The sequence below is a fragment of the Heterodontus francisci genome, chromosome 25 (genome assembly GCF_036365525.1).
Source record: "Heterodontus francisci isolate sHetFra1 chromosome 25, sHetFra1.hap1, whole genome shotgun sequence".
NCBI classification, from domain to species: Eukaryota; Metazoa; Chordata; class Chondrichthyes; order Heterodontiformes; family Heterodontidae; genus Heterodontus; species Heterodontus francisci.
Genome location: NC_090395.1, coordinates 66510238 through 66530775, shown reverse-complemented (window position 1 = coordinate 66530775; position 20538 = coordinate 66510238). Strand labels below are relative to the sequence as shown.

The 20538-nt window shown below is 42.0% G+C and overlaps 1 protein-coding gene across 5 annotated transcripts in view; it reads right to left on the bottom strand.

Annotated features, from left to right (window-relative positions):
• Positions 1-19551, bottom strand: part of LOC137383959 (transcription factor SOX-13-like) — a 224584-nt gene extending 205033 nt beyond the window's left edge. For 3 of the 5 annotated variants that reach the window (XM_068057407.1, XM_068057408.1, XM_068057410.1), the window contains exon 1: positions 19298-19551. The gene's annotated coding sequence lies outside the window, so the exon portion shown is untranslated. Of the gene's footprint in view, positions 1-9030; positions 9100-16604; positions 16828-19297 lie in introns of those variants that run through there. The other 2 variants (XM_068057411.1, XM_068057412.1) reach the window with 2 other exon arrangements.
• Positions 19552-20538: the final 987 nt, after the last annotated feature.

Sequence of the window (20538 nt, the reverse complement as noted above, 5' to 3'; positions counted from 1 at the left end):
CACACACCACTGACCACCTCCAGGCGCTTACCCATTGTCTCTCGAGATAAGGAGGTCAAAGAATTGTTTAATAATCAGCCTAACTGTTCAAGGAGGGGGGGGATGTGAAACTACTGAAATAAGATGCAAAAATAAAATACTGGGACGAATGAACCAATCATGCACTGATAACAGAAGTCTGCAAACCACTCAGAAACAAGGCGGGGCGGGCATTACTAGTTTTGTTTGAATAACTATAAGAAAGGCTTGCTGTAGTGAGCACATGTTCTTTTGTTTTGTTATTTGTTCTTTTTGTATCCTTGTAATGTAACAATCACGTACTGCAATAAAGTTCCTAAAAGTTATGGTCGGACTTCAACTGAAATTATTGAACAGGCACACTACAGCCTGCCGGACTGAACATGGAGTTCAATAATTTCACAGCATGACAAACCGCTATTTTACTTTCATTTTTAGTTGTTTTTTCTTTTTATACATTTTTTACAACCTTTTTTTTTGCATTTATTTCATTTCATCTTAGTTCATTCAGTTTGCTTACCCACTGTTTTTTTTTTCAGGTTTGCACTTGCTGCTGTTCAATATATTCAGTCCGTTAACACCTTTTCTGTACTCATGCTTTGTCTTTCAACACACCATTAACATATTGTTTGCCTTTGCTCCATGACCTTTTGGTCAGCTATGCGGCCTTGTCCAATCTATACCTTCTCCTTTGTTATCTCTTGCCCCACCCCCACCTCACTTGCTTATAACCTGTGACATTTCTAATATTTGCTCGTTCCGAAGAAGGGTCACTGACCTGAAACGTTAACTATGCTTCTCTTTCCACAGATGCTGCCAAACCTGCTGAGTGATTCCAGCATTTCTTGTTTTTATTTCAGATGTTCTGCTTTTGTTGCTGTCTCTCCAGCTATTGTTTGCAGACTCACTAGTTTCTCCCTGGGGCTTGAAGAAATAAGGTGTGTTATTTGGGGCGAGTTTCATCAGATGGCCACCTGATCAATACTTCTATTGTCCACCCAGAATGATTTGAAGGTCGAAGGCATTGCTACACAGTGGGAATAGATGGTGGCCATTTGCACCTACTTATGATTTACAGCTCTCTTTATTAAGTTACGAGCTCAGAGACCATGAGTCTAAGAGTCCATAGGGATTGAGTTTTTGGTCAGGTCACAAACAATACAAGATGTGAATTCCACAAATGGTTTTGTCTTGTTATGTCTCTCCAAGGGAGGCACTCCACCCATGGATCAATTAGGAACTTACCAGATGCTGGAGATTCTTCGGAGTCTGGGCTGAGAAAGTCACCTGACCATCTTATTCAGCATTCTAATGTCATTGTGGTTCATTTAAAAAGAAAATTCAATTCCAGAAGATTCTATGCTGAATACAGCCCATGTTCAAATTTATGAATCGAACATGCCTTTAATGGGCATGACAAAATGCTCGCAGTGATTATTTAGAACGAGTGCGTGTTTCTACAGAATTCGACTATAGGCTATTTGTTTTAGTTCATTTATTAACTCTAAATGAGTTAAGGAAAGCATTAAAATGCAAGAAGAACTTCACACTAACATGCTACCCTGCTCACTGGAAAGATCTGCAGCCTCCTAGTAACTTGTGTTTTGCCGGTCCCTGGAGATTACATGGCTGAATGGGGGAGGGGCAGGACTTTTTTCAGGATACTCCAAACATCATGGTGAGTGGGGCAGGCATGAAGAACGAGTTGGTCTTTTCCTGCCCATCAATTTTGTATGTTTGTCTATATTTTAAAACACTCAAGGTACAAATGTGGCTCAGTAGATAACACATTCACCTTTGGGTTAGAAGGCTCTGGTTTAAATCCCATGCCAAAGACTTGAACACAAAAATCCAGGTTAACGCACCAGTGCTGTATTCAGGGAGCACTGCACTGTCAGAGATGCCATCTTTCAGGTGAGACATTAAACCAAGGCCCCGTCTGCCCCCTCCAGTGGTTGTTATGAGGAGACAGTGGCGTAGTGGTGATGCCACTGGACTAGTAATCCAGAGGTCCAGGCTAATGCTCTGGGGACAAATCCTACCATGGCAGTTGGTGGAATTTAAATTCAATTAGTTAATCAAAATCTGGAATTGAAAACTAGTCTCAGTAATGGGGCCCTGAAACAATCAAGTAAAGGTTTGCAAGGGAAACCCGACCCATGTCATCGGGTCCCGTCGGAGGCCTGCTACCCGACCCGATGACGTGTCGGTTTCGGGTCAGGTTGGGTCGGACTTTCGGGTCCGGCATTCGGGCTCATGTCAGGTTTCCTTTGCAGACCTTTACTATCAAGGATCATTGTAATGTGCTTTAGGAAAGGAAATCTGCCATCCTTACCTGGTCTGGCCTACACGTGACTCCAGATCCACAGCAATGTGGTTGATTCTTAACTTCCCTCTGAAATGGCCTAGCAAGCCACTTAGTTCAAGGCAATTTGGGATGGGCAACAAGTGCTGGCCTAGCCAGCAATGCTCAGATCCCATGAAAGAAGAAAAATAAAGAATCCCTTAACACTATTTCAAAGAAGAACAGAGGAACCTCTAATGTCCTGGCCAATAGTTATCTCTCACCCAACTTTACGGAAACAGACTATCTAGTAATTATTTCATTGCTGTTTGTGGGAGCTTGCTGTGTGCAAATCAGCTGCCACGATTGTTACAATAGCGAGGGCACTTCAAAAGTACTTAATTGGCTGTAAGGTGCTTTGGGAGGTCCTGACGTTTTGCAAGACGCTATATAAATGCAAGTTTTTCTTTCCTTTTACAACTCGAGTGGTGCACATTAGTGAAACCACTGACACGACCTCCGGTCACCTTTCAATCTCATCAATCTACCGATGCCCAGGTAGAGAAATGCACATGGCCACATTGCAGTGTCACAGTGGCTGCTCCATGAATTACAATTGATCAGATCCCTCCATCATCACATCCACCCTTTTAATGGGATCCTACAACTATATAATCGCCTCACCCATCATCTCAAATGAGATCCAAATAATCAGGAGGCAACAGAGACAAAAGACCAAAGAAATTACAGCCAGGCTATTCAGGGATGATGTCAGGAAGCACTCCTTCTCACAAATGGTGTTAGATCAGGAAATATCTTCTCTGCCAAAAAGCTGTTGAGGCTGGCGTCAATTGGAAATTTCAAAACTGAAATTAATAGATTTTATTGCATAGCTAACAGGCTCGAAGCTGAAAGGCCAACTTCGGTTCGTATGCCCTTATGCTAATTCTGAGCCTGAAATTTTTGCATAACTGATTTTGGTGTGGATACTGGTTTTTCAAACAAACTTGGATTGCATGCACCACATTTTCATGAAAGAAGGCCCAGAGAATGCAAAATACCCAACAATTAATCCATACTCCAACAGATATCCCATTGTTCAGTCTGGGAACTTGCGCACTCTCTGCCCTGCTCTGCTCTCTTATACAAATCCATTGTACCCTATCCTGACAGATCGCGTCATGTCCTACTTGACTCAAGACAAGTGGATTTTCTTCTGATCTCCTCTCAGTTCCTTACGCAGGAGCTGCAGTCGCCAACAAGCTGCTGGTTATGGGGTCTCAGAGCAAAGTGTGGCATTCACATCCAAAGAACTGGTGAACTCGAACAATTGGTACTGCCAGGTAAGCTAGAACAACTGGCACCTGAGTGTCAGACTAAAGCAGCAGTACCTTTGAGAGACAAGAGTTGCACATTGGAGGTGAATATAACATTAAATTTTTTTTAAAAAACAGAAAACCCTCCACTTGGAACTGAAGGAAAACAGATTTGTTTGGTGATGATTCTTAGAATCTCATTCAATGGAATCTCTCCCCCAAGCCACCTCACAGGGACAATACGAAGCAGCAATGACCCACGGGTAGGCAAGCAAAGCCAAACCCAACCAATTAGGAGGGTGTGAACTTTGCCTGCATCCCCCTGGAGTTTAGAAAAGTTGAAATCTATTCAAGGTCGTCAACATGATAAACAGAATCGATAGTTTGTTTGTAGCTACCCTATCTCCTCTAGTAGGAGAAATCTAGAACAAAAAAAAAGGAGGGCATTATAGCTTGATTAGTAAATAGTCCAAACAGGAAGCATATTTTCCAAACAAAAAGGTCTGTTGGAGATCTGGAACTCTCTGCACCAAATGTTGGTTCAATTACATTTTCAAGACTAATCATGGAATATGGTGGAAAGCTGAGTAACGGACGCTAAGGTACAGATCAGCCATGATCTAACTGAATATTGAAAGGTTGAAGGGGGACTTCTATTCCTATTTTCAAACCAAAATAATTACTAGCAGCTAGAATTAAAGCACGGTTACCTGACCCGAACCTGATGGGACCCGACGACATGTGTTGGGTTCGGGACGCTCTTCCGGGTCCGGCATTCGGGCTCAGCTCAGGTCAGACACGCTCTATCACCACCTCCGGTAAGTGACTCCAATGTGAATGTACCTTTTGGACTTGAAAGGTGGTTTTGTTACAGTTTTTTTAAGCTTGTGCAGATAAGCAACAGAGTGAAAAACAGAAGCTAGGTTAACTGATGGTCGGGTCGGGCGCAGGAAAAAATGAAAAGGACTCAGGCCGGGTCGGGCTTCATTTGCAGACCCGAGCCGGTCTTTAGCTAGAATGCCCCTGCAGTTCAATTTAAAGCAGACACGAAGGCCAAATTGTTCAACTCTTAAATTTGCATTTGTCACACTCAAAGCCAAGAAACAGCAACTTACCCCAGCCCAGAGCATATAGTGTATTCAAAAATGTACAACGGAATTCATAAAACATAAATGCAAACTTTTCAAAAGCTCATTAATCCTATCCCCATCTTCCTTTACCCTATTTGCATAATTGCGACTACAATTTATTCTGATTGGCAAAGATAAAGATTTAAGTTTTTCTTTATTGCTCCACTTCTTTCCAAATTCCTTACTTTACATCTCATTTTTATTCATTGCATTCAGGTTGTTTTGAAGTTGGCTTGCTTCGTACCCAACAAACTCTGGGTATTGTCCTATGTTCCCATGTGAATTCACACAGTAAATCGCCCAAGTTAAGCCGTGGTGACATGACTCTCTGGAGGGCAGACACACCTGCGGCCCAGATCCTGCTCCAACTGATTTACTATCCGTCCCTGCTGCACCCAGAATGAGGTGTAAAACACCACAAAAAAAAGCACCCCATTATATCTGCGCCCCTTTTAATTCACTCGCTGTTCCCCAACCGGAGAGTAGAACCTGCTCATTCAGACTATACTGTTGCCACTCAGCCTGTATGGACAGCTGTCAGGAGATAAGATGGACCCCTACAGTTTGACGGCATCTACCCATGATCCTTTCCTTCAGAATAAAAGACAAAAATCAAACTCCTCTCTGACGTTGAGCACCTTTTTTTAAAAAATGTTACAACCAAGGCAGGAGGAGTGCACTGCTTATTCCAGTCCCACTTCCCCACTGGCCACAACATATATTTAAATTTTCCCACTTACCAATATGGTCAATTATATACTATATTTTTCCCAGAATAAAACACACTAACCAGTTCTTTAATAAATAACAAAATTATCAGTTTATTATAAAACAAGTCTTAACCAGTAATACAGTAAAGCATAAACACACAGATTGAAATATTACAGTTCCCTTTTTACCTTAGCCCCTCACACACAAGTACATACACCAGTTAACCAGAAAAATAAAAGGGAAAGTTGTTTAGAGCTTTGTAACAAAAAAAAAGGACAAAAAAAAAACACTTAGGCTGAATACTTGCGCATTCTTAAAGAAACAGCAGATGAGATATGTTGCGTTCCAAAACTGGCATATAGTCTGGGCTCCGAGTACACTTAGACGGGTCACTGGGTTCATTTAGAACAGTTCTTTTCAGGTGGCGTCGAGAATTAATTTAGCAGGTTTTTCTTCAAAGGCAGGATGCGAGATGAGTTGACAGTGGACTTCTCAGGGTCTTTTAGAGAGGTGCTGGAAAGCTGAGCTGGATTGTGGTCTTCTCTCCTTCCTTGGGAATTCTCTTCTCTCCTTGGAAGTTCTCTTCTTCTTCTGCAGGCTTTTTAAAGAGATGGAACAGGCTGGGTTGAGCTGGCGTTCGGTCCTTCAGTTTTATTTTTTTTAAACTCCAACCCCTCTTGAACAGTTCATTCCCAACTCCAAACAATTCAAAAGTGAAGCCAGAAACAGAAAGTTCACCTTCTGACCTGTCACTTCTCTGCACACATCTTCCCCCGTTACCAGGCTTTCTGTTCTATTTTTAGCTCGAGTCATGTGACAGCCAGTAAATGTTGTTGTCAAACAAGTCCTTTCAGTGTCCTTTTGATGAACCTCTTGGAAAAAAAAACTGGTCCAACGTTTCTTCAGTTTGACTATGAATTCCTCAAAAAATATACTCAACAAAAACAGAAGCACTTTCATAACAAAAATAAGAGGGAACTCTCAGGTTATAGGCCACTTCCTCTTTCCTTCATCCCAACCCCATGAAGTTCGCCCATTCTGACATCTAATTCTCACTCCACCAACAATCACAAGGAGTTTTACATCATCCTGAAACTTCTGAATAAACAGCAACCCTATACAATTTTACATCAAGTAATCTGTACCCTACCAAATAAACTTTCTTTTGTGTAGTGGGAAATTGAAGCAAAGTGCCCACTTTTCTTATGACTGAACTCTTCCTTTCCTTTGCTTCTTTCTTTAGTGGAGTCTCACTGCTTCCAATACTGAAAGCATGCAAGAGGATCTCCCCTCAATCACACACTGTCCTGAGCAGTGTATGCCTCTCCCTGGTAAACACTCTCCCCCATTGACAGGAGGAATAGGCAAGTGACCTGCTTACAGGCACTTACTACATTTTGGCTTCAGAAAACTATTAGTAAGAGTAGGGCAACATTACAGGAAAACATGATGGGGGCGGAGGAGAGAAATGAGGGCTATGAACCCAGCATTACAAGCACAAACCCATCGTCTACAGCACTGGTGCACATGATGCACTCCTAATGTCAGGTTTCATTCTTCATCCTCCGGAATTGGCCACCATCCAGAACCTGAAATTTCTGGCTTGCAACCCAGAAATTCTACACGTAATTCTCATCATTGTGGTTTGGTGCAAACAGTACCTGCTCATAGTTAGCACCAAATAGTTTGGCACTTCAGTTCTTACATTTATCTCTACAGAATAGTATTTTTTAACGCATCATGGCTTCAGTGGTTACAAGGCAGAGGCAGGTACAACAAGCATTTCTCATTTCAGTGGTGTGACAAAGACCTTTGCTTCACTGGTACAGACAGACAGAAAAGCAGGCATCCTCCCTGTGCTCGACTTAAATGAAGCTCAGTCACGTAACTGCCACAAAAAGGGACAACGACTTTGGTTGTGTTTACTCGATAAGGCCCTTCAAACCTGTAATGTTGGAAGTTGAGATCCTGGGTGATTTCAGGTAGCGTGTTCAACGTGCTACTAAGGCTTCAAAGAGGACATAAACTCTAGGAAGCCTACAAGTACAGAGGTACAAGACGGACCAAATCCGGATCAATTCTTAAAGGCCACAATTTGTCTCTGCCTGTTTTAGATTCTAGCTGAACAGGACTTGTTGACACACGACATTTAAAAAAAAAGTTAATTCTGGGGATTTGGGCATCACTGGCTAGGTCAGCATTTATTGCCGATCCCTAGCTGTCCTTGAGAAAATAATGGTGGGCCTCCTTTTTCTTTTGAAAAACTACATTCTGTGTGGTGAAGGGACTTGCGCAGTGCTTTTAGGTAGCGAGTCGCAGGAATTTGACCCAGCAAAGGAACAGCGTCGGAATTCTGAGCGACTTGGAGGTAATCGTGATGCTCTGCACCCGTGCCCTAGATGGTGGACTTAAGCAGTTTTAAGTAGTGGCGCCAAACAGTGGACAAACAGGTCACCGAGGCTGTGAAGCTACAGGTCAGATGATCCAAGTTTTAGGATAAATAAATAATTATATATGTTTAAAAGGAAAAGGTCCTGAACTCAAACCAGAATCTCATTACAGAGCAAATTAAAAAAGCTGAACCTGTGGAATATCAGGTTCATCAGCTTAAAGAGGGGCTGCTTTTAAATACAATATCACAACCCAGCAAAGGATCTTTTGGAGTCTTAGCTGCGTCACCAATGCCTCAAGGTGCTCCCCATCTGAATGACTACATGCTCCTACAACATGAGCAATATGCAGGAAAAGAGAGAAACATTTTTGAGTCAAAGGCAAAAAAAGGATAAATGAGATTCAATGCAACGTGGGCGGCACAGTGGCGCAGTGGTTAGCACCGCAGCCTCACAGCTCCAGGGACCCGAGTTCGATTCCGGGTACTGCCTGTGTGGAGTTTGCAAGTTCTCCCTGTGTCTGCGTGGGTTTTCTCCGGGTGCTCCGGTTTCCTCCCACAAGCCAAAAGACTTGCAGGTTGATAGGTAAATTGGCCATTATAAATTGTCACTAGTATAGGTAGGTGGTAGGGAAATGTAGGGATGTTTGGTAGGAATATGGGATTAGTGTAGGATTAGTATAAATGGGTGGTTGATGTTCGGCACAGACTCGGTGGGCTGAAGGGCCTGTTTCAGTGCTGTATCTCTAATCTAATCTAATCTTACATGCAAATGTGTCTGAAAACTTAGTTATCACTGAATATTTAGACAGCATTAATTAAACATTAAAACAGCAAAAATACTTGAGCTATGGGAACATCATTCAAATGACAGCAACAGTTTAGGAAACGCAAACTAGAGCAAAATGGCAAATAAAAACCATGGCCATGATCAGAACCACAGGAACTTACAGTACAGTTGGAGATCATTTGGCCCATTGTGACTGTTTTTTTTTTGAGAGATCCAAAAATGAACTCCACTGCCCCGGTCTCTCTCCAACCATCCACATCCCTGCTATTCCAAATACTTATCCTATAAAAGATGTGTCATGCACATTGGAAGTGCACTGATACAACATTCAGAGACTAACTTGAAGAGTTCTGAACAAATTGACTTGGTCTTTTAAAAAAAATGAACCTTACCTTAAAAAGTGAACAATGGTCCAAAGTGGCCACCGAAGAAAAAGGGGATTGGCCTTTTGTGTATTCAGTCTGATAAAGACAAAGGACAAATCTTAAAAGCCAAAAGATGTTAATGAAATTCATCTTGCAACTATTCTGAAAAAATTCCAGAATTGATTGTCTTCTTCTGAAACAAAGGAGGTGTGAAGTAGCCACGTCCTGGGCCATGGGGAAGAGGCCAGAATGTCTCCTAACAGGAAGTGAGAAGTGACACAGTTTTACCTTAAAAAAGGAGAGACAGAGAGACAGGCTCAGAAGGCGAAGCTACTTGCAACAGCTGACATTCCAGAAAGCACATGCTCTACTGGATAAAATCTAACATCTACATCAGTCAGCAGAAAGAGAGCTCGAAGTGACCCACCATCTTCAACAGAATCTTTAATCAAGACACAAATGTACAATCATTTCAGGCCTGCAACCATGTAGAACTTGAGTCTCAAGAGAATTCAAAAGGTACATCATAACCCTTCTCCCCTGCTAAAACCTACCTACCTCTTTCCCTTCTCTATCTGCTTCTTTGTGTGTGCGCGCAAGTGAATGCATGAGTGATTGTGGTTGCGACAATTTTGGGATAAGGCACATTGATCAACAAACAACTGACTTTACGTTTATTAAAACCTACAAGAAAATCTGTCGCTGTCTGATTAGAGATACAGCACTGAAACAGGCCCTTCGGCCCACCGAGTCTGTGCCGAACATCAACCACCCATTTATACTAATCCTACACTAATCCCATATTCCTACCAAACATCCCCACCTGTCCCTATATTTCCCTACCACCTACCTATACTAGTGACAATTTATAATGGCCAATTTACCTATCAACCTGCAAGTCTTTTGGCTTGTGGGAGGAAACCGGAGCACCCGGAGAAAACCCACGCAGACACAGGGAGAACTTGCAAACTCCACGCAGGCAGTACCCGGAATCGAACCCGGGTCCCTGGAGCTGTGAGGCTGCGGTGCTAACCACTGCGCCACTGTGCCGCCCTTAAGATTGCGATGTCTGGTTATTTGAAAAACAAAACACCAAGGGGCTAAAGTCTTTTTTAAAAAAACTAAAAATACACTTGCTGCATTCAGGTGGGGAGTTGAACACGGGGAACCACCAAGGTCGCATCACGTGGCAATAACAGATGCCTCAGCTACTCCTGGTAACAAAATATTCCATGTTCCACCAGCTCATTCTGCACCTAGTAACGAAGCAAATGTTTACTTTCTTTATCGCGCTATGTAAGACAATCACCGTAGCCAACTTCAGAACAAAAAATTATGGACCACACTTAATTTATGGAGAAATGATGAGCGTCGTCAATTTGTCCGGTTTGTTTAGATTTTACAATCTGGCTGGCAGTGATATCAGCCCGGGAGTGATGCTTCATTTCACACACAACCTGCCCCCCCCACAGGGTGGCTGAAAATGAAGAACCAGGAGCACAATTTTTGGAAATCGAAGAATGAATGAGTCAGACACAAGTCCGGCTCGAGGTGTCATTTTATGCAACAAATAAATCAGTATTAAATCTGAGACAAGGGTTTATTCAAAGCCATTCGTGCTGCAAGCTGGCCTAAAGCTTCAAAAGGCACAAAAATGCTCCCTGGCATTTCCTCTTGACAACAGATTTAAAAAAACAAAAACATATCAAAACAACTACTTTCCAACCCAAAAATGTCCCCTATTCTAGGCACCTCAAGGTCGATGAAGACATGGGCAGCCTCAGAGACAGCTACTATGGCAAGTGCCTGCAATACACGCAAGCATTGATGATGGGGAAGGAAGTTGAAGGGAAATTAGTTTATTTAATCCTTGTATCAGATTCGAAGTACAATTATTGTTGTGTTTATGATAATCTATCGTTATCCCTTCTTAAAAGGAAAAAGAAGCCACCCATTCAATATTAATTCAGGCGACGGAGACTCATAACTGCTATAGAATTCATGTATGCTCTAGTTGGGGTTAAAGGCGAAGAGTTAATCACACTTCCACAGTGTCAGCCTTCCCCTCAACATGTTAAGACGACATTGGACGAGATTTTAACTCACTCAAAACCCATTCATTTGCACAGTTAAAATTGGGCCCCCAATCAAGCTTACCCAGCACCAATGGATATCAGGAATTGGAGCCTGAGCATCAGGCTGGTATCAACTACTGTCAGCACTAAACAAATCATTGACACCAGCTGTCCTCAACCTCCACCTAAAAATAAAGCAAGAGTTTTAAAACTCTTTTCCAGTAAGGAGATGCTTCTTAATTTTATTTACATAGGGCAAACTCCATGGTCATTCCAACCAACTGCGGAGAATGCATGCAGACACAATTTGAGCAGAATGACGCATCACGCCACAATCAGCGAAAAACATGGCGCCACCATTCCCAAGAAAAAAACCTCCTCTGAATGAGAAAAACAAGGTCCTTCCACCTGCCCACCCCGCACCCCACCACCCCCCCCCACCACACCCATTTCCAAAGTGGGAGGCTGGATAACTGACTAGTCAGCAAATGAAAAATTCAACATAATCAGGCAGAGTCTACATGGGTTTGTGAAAGGGAAATCATGCTTAACCGATTTATTGGAGCTCTTTGAAGAAGTAATGTGCTATGGATAAAGGGGAAACAGTGGATATACTGTACTTAGATTTTCAGAAGGCATTTGATAAGGGAGCACATCAAAGGTTATTGCAGAAGATAAAAGCTCATGGTGCTGGGTGTAACATATTGACATGGATAAGAGGACTGGCTAGCTAAAAGGAAACAGAGAGTAAGCATTAATGGGTCATTTTCTGGTTGGCAAGATGTAACAAGTGGTGTGCCACAGGGATCTGTGCTGGGGCCCCAACTTTTGACAATTTATATAAACGACTTAGATGAAGGGACCGAAGGTATGGTTGCTAAATTTACTAATGACACAAAGATAAGTAGGAAAGTAAGTTGTGAAGAGGACATAAGGTGGCTACAAAGAGATATAGATAGGTTACGTCAGTGGACAAAGATCTGGCAAATGGAGTATAATGTGGGAAAATGTGAAATTGCCCATTTTGGCAGGAAGAATAAAAAAGCATATTATCTAAATGGTGACAGATTACAGAGCTCTGAGATGCAGAGGGATCTGGGTATTCCACTGCATGAATCTCAAAAGGTTAGAATGCAGGTGCAGCAAATAATTAGAAAAGCTAATAGATTGTTATTGTTTATTGCGAGGGGAATTGAATACAATATTAGGGAGATTATGCTTCAGTTATACAGGGCATTGGTGAGACCACATCTGGAGTATTGTGTTCAGTACTGGTCTCCTTATTTAAGGAAGGATGTAACTGCATTGGAAGCAGCTCAGAGAAGGTTTACTAGACTAATACCTGGAATGGGCAGGTTGTCTTACGAGGAAAGATTGGACAGGCTAGGCTTGCATCTGCTGGAGTTTAGAAGAATAAGAGGCGACTTGATTGAAGTATATAAGATTCTGAGGGGTCTTGACAGGGTGGATGTGGAAAGGATGTTTCCCCTTGTGGGAGAATCTAGAACTAGGGGTCACTATTTTAAAATGAGGGGTTTCCCATTTAAGGCAGAGATGAGGAGAATTATTTTGCTCTCGGAAGGTCGTGAGTCTTCAAGTATTTTTAAGCCAGAGGTAGATAGATTCTTGATAAGCAAAGGGGTGAAAGATTATCGGGGATAGGTGAGAATGTGGAGCTGAGGTTACAATCAGATCAGCCATGATCTTATTGAATGGCGGAGCAGACCTGAGGGGCTGAGTGGCCTCCTCCTGCTCCTAATTCTTACGCTCATAGGTGATCAGATTTACTTTTACCGTTAAAAATAAAAGCTGATCATTTGCTTCCGACTGGGTCACACACACAGTAACAAAAATTTTGGACCTTACACCCTCACTGTATACAACAGCTGTGGTTTCTACAGTGCCATCATCACCGTTCAACTCAAAATTAAAACACACAAATAAAATCGAAGTCACTAAACAACTGAAAGGAAATGAATGCTGCTGATAAGAGGCTCTCTCGGATACCATGTAAATAATTTACGCATATAAGCAAAAACCGTGGACCTTTCTCATTGTATGCTCCACAATGCCTTAGTTCTAAAAAAAATTCAATGTTGGATTATGTATTCTGGATTCTTTATATGCATGGCTTTAACTCCAGAAGGGAACAGTACAGTCATTTTTCGGCTTCTATTTTTTAAATAGCATTCTCTTCCTCAGACTCCTCCACAATGCTACCCCGGCCTCACGTTTCAGCAGGCCAAGGCAGCCCAGTTATAAACTTAACTCATGAGGCAAATCAAGCAATACCACACGAAGACATTATATGCAAGTAATGAGCTTTTTAAAAAACAGATTCATTTCGGATCATTTTTGCTGCTACAGGGATTAAAGATTCAACTCACTCCCTCAGCCCCAATGGAACACTCATTCTCTGCAGGGTTTGCTTGATGAGTGTTTAAGGGGTGACTGAGATCAAGCTTTTACAATAACAGCATTTCTATCTCCAGAATATTCTCTCCAGTTTGAGGAGAAAATAGAATGGTTTTGAGCTGCAAATGATCGTCAACAGACCTCAACTCTGAGCAAGTGTTCAGCTGAACACAGAATCAAATTTGGAATCTCTTAGCAATTAAATAATCGCAAGCCCCATTTTAGATATAGAATTTTTTTTTTAACTTTTGTACTTTCTTCAGTCGCCAAAATTTAGAAGATTACTTTGAAAGAAATTTGTCTAAGAACAATTTAAGAGTTAAAAAGGCACCACAATTTAGTTAAATTATTGGATATTATTAATTACAGCACATACAATGTATTTGAACAAAACTCATTGGATGACCCCTCACGTGCTGAAAACGAGACCCAATCAAACTTTTACCCTCTTCCGAATAGGATTTCAATGCAAAGGCCCCTTTGAACCAACAGAGCTAGTCAGTCAGTCAGTCCGTCCATCCTACTCAAGTTTGAAATCAATCTAAATCTGCTGGCAAAGCCCGTCACCCCGCAGCCAAGCCCCAACTTGCTCATCAACAAGCCCAGGCTACTAAATTAAATTCCAAGTGCTGGCAGGATCACTTTGAAGTTCTCCCTTATTTATTGCATGATGAATTCAACTGATCATCTGGTAACCCTTTTAAACTGGGCTCGTGTTGATCACAATTTACTGACAGCCCCAACATGGAAAGTTTATTTTTACAAAGAAACAGATCATATCCGACACAAAAGCAGCAACGCAAGTGCTGAGCGAGCCTTGTGCTACCCAAAAGCCATGTGGTTTAATGCCCAAGTGTCAGGGGCTGTGCTGATTACTGGATACCTGGCCACAGTAAACAGGATGCCACCATATACAATGCATAGCACAGTAACAGAGCCTGGCAGCAACAAGTCCTTTAGTGCCTCATTTGACTCGATAATATTTTTCAATAATAATCTACTAGCAGTGGTAAGTCAGTTACTTCCACCCTACCACTTTCTATATCATTATTGTATCTTCCATTGACCTTCTGGTAACACCATGCATGGACATATACACATTTCCACCCAAACAGGAAACTCATTCGGTGCCATGACCACGTAATGATTAGCCTTCACAAACGGCCCACTCATTACCTCTCCAGGCAGTGTCTGCCCTGGACATTTCATCCCAGATGTCACAGTCTGAAGCATTAACACTACTCACCCCTCCCTCACTCCCTCCCAGCCTTTCCAAGGACTCCAACCCTCGCCACCACCTTGTGCCAACCTGCATGCTTCAAACCCCTCAATCCAACAATGCCGGCCTATTCACTTTAACTTTGTCCACCCCCCCCCCCCCCCCCGCAACAATACCAGTCCAATTTAGCTTGATGAATACCTTTGTTAAAATTAATTCTACCCTCAGTCACAATAATTTGAAACAAGGGGCACCAAGTAGGAACAACGTTGCACACACGGGCACCATTTCCCCCTTGTGGAGTAAAATCAATGCTGGGTAAACATCTTTAGTGATATCCACCACGGCACATTTATTAAAACCATTCTAAACCTTGTAGGGCTCTTAATGACATACCAGCAGGACTTTCCAATATTCTATCGGCACAGTGGTTAGCACCGCAGCCTCACAGCTCCAGCGACCCGAGTTCAATTCTGGGTACTGCCTGTGTGGAGTTTGCAAGTTTTCCCTGTGTCTGCGTGGGTTTTCTCCGGGTGCTCTGGTTTCCTCCCACAAGCCAAAAGACTTGCAGGTTGGTAGGTAAATTGGCCATTATAAATTGCCCCTAGTATAGGTAGGTGGTAGGGAAATATAGGGACAGGTGGGGATGTGGTAGGAATATGGGATTAGTGTAGGATTAGTATATATGGGTGGTTGATGGTCGGCACAGACTCGGTGGGCCAAAGGGCCTGTTTCAGTGCTGTATCTCTAAAACTAAAAACTAAAACAATATGAAATCCTTCTTCCTATCCTGCAGGCTGCAGAGAGAATCCTGCCGGTTAAAGGAAGGTTGCCTCCCAAATCCCAACTGGAATTCTCAGAATAAAAGTACATCACATACATTTTAAATGAACCCAATTTAGGTGCAAAGTTAAACAACCACCTAAAAGACTTCAGATCCTTTTATTTTAAATAAATCCTTCCTTGTTCATTACTGTTGCCAGTCCCGCACCAGGATGAAACCAAATATCAAATCCAGACAGAGTTCGAACGACTGAATCTCTATTTTCAAAGGAGAGCTCCGTGCTGGAGTTTACAACACCTTCATGTAGGGTGATCGTACAACTCCCCATTTTAAAAATAACGTAAACTGATAACATTTTAATTCGGATTCAGAATGATCAAAAAGCTGTAGCATAACCACAAAATTTGTCATTCCTTAACACAAACAACAAGGCCTCAAATTTGACCAGTGCTTAAAAGGTGGATGAAATCCACACCACAGCCACGGCGACAATTTTGAGCACTGAAGTTTCAGAAATGCACAGAATGTGCAATCCCATTCCTATTGTTCTCAGTGCTGAAGCAAGATTACTCCGTGACCTTTCAGACCATTATCCTGGTCTTTCAACACCTACTGATTTCCACAATAGGGACGGCTTTTCAAACAACAACAAAAGTCCTGAAGTAATCACACAACAGCCTTGAAACAAAAAAGGCCTGCAAGCCTTAATACAGACAAATGGGCATTTCAACTCCAAAATATGTTTACAGCGTTTATTGCGTGACAACTATTCTTATTTTCTTTGTTAAAAAGACATTTCCCAGCCTCTATCATCAGTCGTCTTCTTGTCGGGAAGGTGAATGAATTGAAGTAATTAAGTTTCACCGACACTGAAGGAGAAAATAAAACTTTGGAATTGCGGAAACCCCTGGGTTTTTACAAAGACCTTTTCACCCTCAAAAGCTTCAAGGTTTCATAGCCAGGCACAGAGTGAGGCAGAGACCCCTAACCCAGCATCGAGACACATAGATCCCAAGGCAGCGCAGCAAATACTGGACTCTGTGCAGAGACAGCATTAAAATGTATTAAGTTATGGCCCTTTTCGGTTAGTTAACAAAGCCTTACTCACAGAACGTTATGCTTTCTTGGTGGATTACGAGTGCTTTTTCCATTTGCTCTGCACACACTTGTCGATTGTGATCCTTTTATTTTCCTTTCAATTCTGTTTTTTTAAATATATAGAAGGCCCTTGCTGTGTAGCCCTGTTGTACGTAAGTCTGTGGCTGAGACTCATTTGTCCAATAGAAGCTTAGCCGGATTAACAACTCTTTGTTTGAACTCGATAAGGGGCCCTGCGTAAACAGTAAATAATAATTCTGAGAATATTCAGAAATGGAAACTTATAGAAAACTTTCTGTTGTCGACGATGTTTTACAATAGAAAATCCGTACTGCGTCTAAGTTGAGCCCAGATGGTCAATGTATTATAGAAACATAGAAAAGTAGGAGCAGGAGTAGGCCATTCAGCCCTTCGAACCTGCTCCGCCATAATCATAATGCTCTCAGCAAACTTTTTACAAAGAAAAGTATTGCATTTTTAAAACAGTAGTGATGAATTTTACACATACCAACGATTATAGTGGATCGAACACATTTCAAAGTACATACTCCAATATTTGATGTCTTAAATCCAATACTGACTTCCATTGTACTCCTGTCCTGAACAGATAAACTCACACCTTTGAAAATATCATGCTTAAATTCAAATGGACTATTCATTATCAAATCTCCCTAAACTGACTGCTGAGTACAAAGATTTTCTGTTTCAAATTAATTGGTGATATTCTTTCCTCAGTTTCTTTGGAAGGGGGTTTCAAGAGAGAGAGTGAGAGATGCCATTCACTAACATGTTATTATACATAGACACAAGATATTGGGACAAGGAATCCACTCCCATGCTAACTATACAAATAAAATGCTGACTAACTGAAAGACACACAAATCAACATTTTTGTCTGAATGAGTACTCTTTCACAGGAAGCAGAGGGTTGGGACAACAAAAGTATTTCACGTTCTGGTGTGACTATCTGGGACTCAGCTCTTCCTGAAATTCCCTGCACTCAGGTCAGGCTGAGAAGACTGAATCGGTGCTCCCACTGAGTGATGAACTGCTTATCTCTGGCCTTCAATGTTGTGAGCACTACAATTTGCCCCACTACAGCTATTATTGCAGTTTTTTCAGCCAATCGACAAGATGCTTTGCGTGAATACATAAGCGTATGTGGCAAGAATTTTGTGTTCGGGCCATCGAGTTAACAAAATAAAAAAGGCTCAACTCAAAACCAACTACTAAATCGTAAAACAAATTCTGTCAGTCACTCATAATATAAAGGACTTACTTCAAGCAGCTGTGTGGGCTTAAGCACTGTATCCCACAGCATACCTGACAGAAACACAATATCATCCATTGCACATCCTGCTTGAGAGAAAAAGGGAAAGTACAGAGAGCAATTCTGTGGATCTAAACCCAAACTAATCAGTTGTACATGTGCAAGATTAAGCAGGGAGACAGGGGTTTGAGAAAAGAGAGGGTACTATCCGCAGTTTATCGGCTATATCCTATGATAAAACAATAATTTTGATCAGACATGATCGTTCCCCTCTCTTTGAGGGACGTTCTGACAAGTTTTAAGAGGGGCCATTGCTTAATTTTTAAAAACCCTTTTAATAAAATAAATTATTCGCTCGCTCGCACGCAAGCTAGTTTGCTCAAGAATTTAAGCCTTCTGATGATTTAGAGGGAAACTGATCACCAGAGTGGGTCTAAGATGAAAATCAAATGTTTGCAATAAGCACAATTTATAAATAAATAAGACAGCAGCAGGCAAGATAAAAGATTACTAATTCAGATATAAAATAAACAGCAATTTATCCCCCCAGTCCTATCCTGTCACTAACTTTGATCAGGAAGCACCTGGTTATTTTATCAAACACAGGATTAATACAGTGACACTACTTGTTCACTCTATATGGACAATACACACTGCAGTGGACTGAAAGCCTATATAATTACCCAAAAACAGAGGCTGGAATGTGCTGTAGAACAGACTCAGTCTGTGGTCTATCAGAGGAGCAACAGAAATAAATCACTAACAATCGCTCCATTTATATAGAGAAAAAAAAAGTTTTAATATATAAATAATAAATTGGTTCCTGTAGTTAATGTTGGCGCCAGATGTCCTGTCAACTTTCTCTATTTTTTGTTCTTTCAGCCGTCTAGTTTATAAAATAATATTCCAAAATAAAGTATTTATAATTTTAAATTGTTGATGTCTGCAGTTAGAAGCAAATCCTTGCAACTTCCAATCCCACTTAACAAAATATTTGGTAAGAGGTTTTTCAGGGAAGAATTTTAAATAAAACCCTTAAACTGTAACCGAACAGTCAGATTTCACTCTAATGACACTACACGGATTGTTAAAAGATGCAAAAGCAAAATAATCTACAAGTCAATAAAAAAACACAATTTCATTTCATGTGTAGGGGGTTAAGGGAGGGAATTAAAAGTGCAGATGTTGTCAAAGAGGCAAGTGTTGCACTGAACTTTAACACGGGGTAATAATGAAGCAGTGAAAATGAAATGTACAGAAGTCAGGGATCCAGCATTGGGATCGTGGAAACACACAGGGCAACTTTAGCAGCACCGGGTAGCCCCGGCTCCCAGCGAAGAGCTCACCTCCCCCACCTCCCAACCCCCCGGGCTTATCCCCAGAGTTCCCCGATGCCCCATTCCCTTCCCCCCCGGGCTCCCAGCCCCACTTACAGCGGACACTCCTCGCCTCCTCTTGTCCTTTTGTTCCTCGGCTCCTTTGACTCGGCGTCTCCTGCGGGCTCTGGGCTGGAGGTTGGGTTACTGAGAATAAGCAGCCGCCCTGATCCCGGGAATGAGAGCTGCTGAAGGACTGAGGATTCACTCGGGGTGGAGAGGAGGGGTAAGGGGTTCAAATCAAAGCTCCCGAGTGCGGAACGGCTGCTGTAATCCCGAGTCCCTTTCCATTGTAACCAGCCGCGGAACCCACTCGCCGGCACTTAAAGGGGCAGGTCCGCAGCCCTTTGGCCGACAGTTATCTAATTAAAGGCGCGGTATTGCCACTGTCATTAAGGGAAGAAAAATGCATTGCGGAAAAAAAAACACACACACTGACAATAATTTTCCTTCAATTGATTCTTTGTTTGAACTTTCTATTTAAAAAAAAGACTTCATTGGAAAAATAATATCTTAGCCCCTTGTGAAAAGTATGAGTAAAATGTTCTACTGTTAATTATTCATTTAAATCTGTGCTTAGAGATAGTTTTATACAATATAGATCCTGGGGACCAGTCTGTAGAGATGTTAAAGTCCCGCTCTCCACAAGGACTTGGCTGAATTGCTGTGGAGGCTGGAATTCTAGTTACAGAAAATAAACTTGCATTTACACAGAATTTCACAAGCACAAGATGTCTCAAGCGCTTTACCGTCAATAAAGTACTTTTGAAGTGTACTCACTGTTGTGATGTAGGAAACACAGCAGCCAAATTGCAAACAGCAATGTGACAATAACCAGATAATCTGTTTGTTAGTGATCTTGAATGAGGGATCACTATTGGCCAGGACACCAAGGAGAACTCCCCCACTCTTCAAAAATAATGACGGGATTTTTTTATACATCTACCTGGGAGGGCCTTGGTTTAAGCCCTGGAGAGATATCACCAGTGATACCTCCACAAGATCCTGCAAATTCAGCGGCAGGACAGGTGCTCCAGTATCAGTGTCCTCTCTCAGGCCAACATCCCCAGTATCGAGACACTGGTCATGGCTAGTTAGTGATGTTGGGCGGGCCACATCGTCCACATACCTGACACAAGACTCCCAAAACAAGTTTTCTACTCCAAGTTCCGTCACGGCAAGAGGCTACTGGGGGGCAGAGGAAACGCTACAAGGATGTCCTTAAAGCCTCCCTGAAAAAATGTGACATCTCCACCAATTCGTGGGAATCTCTTGCCCGAGACCACCCAAAATGGAGA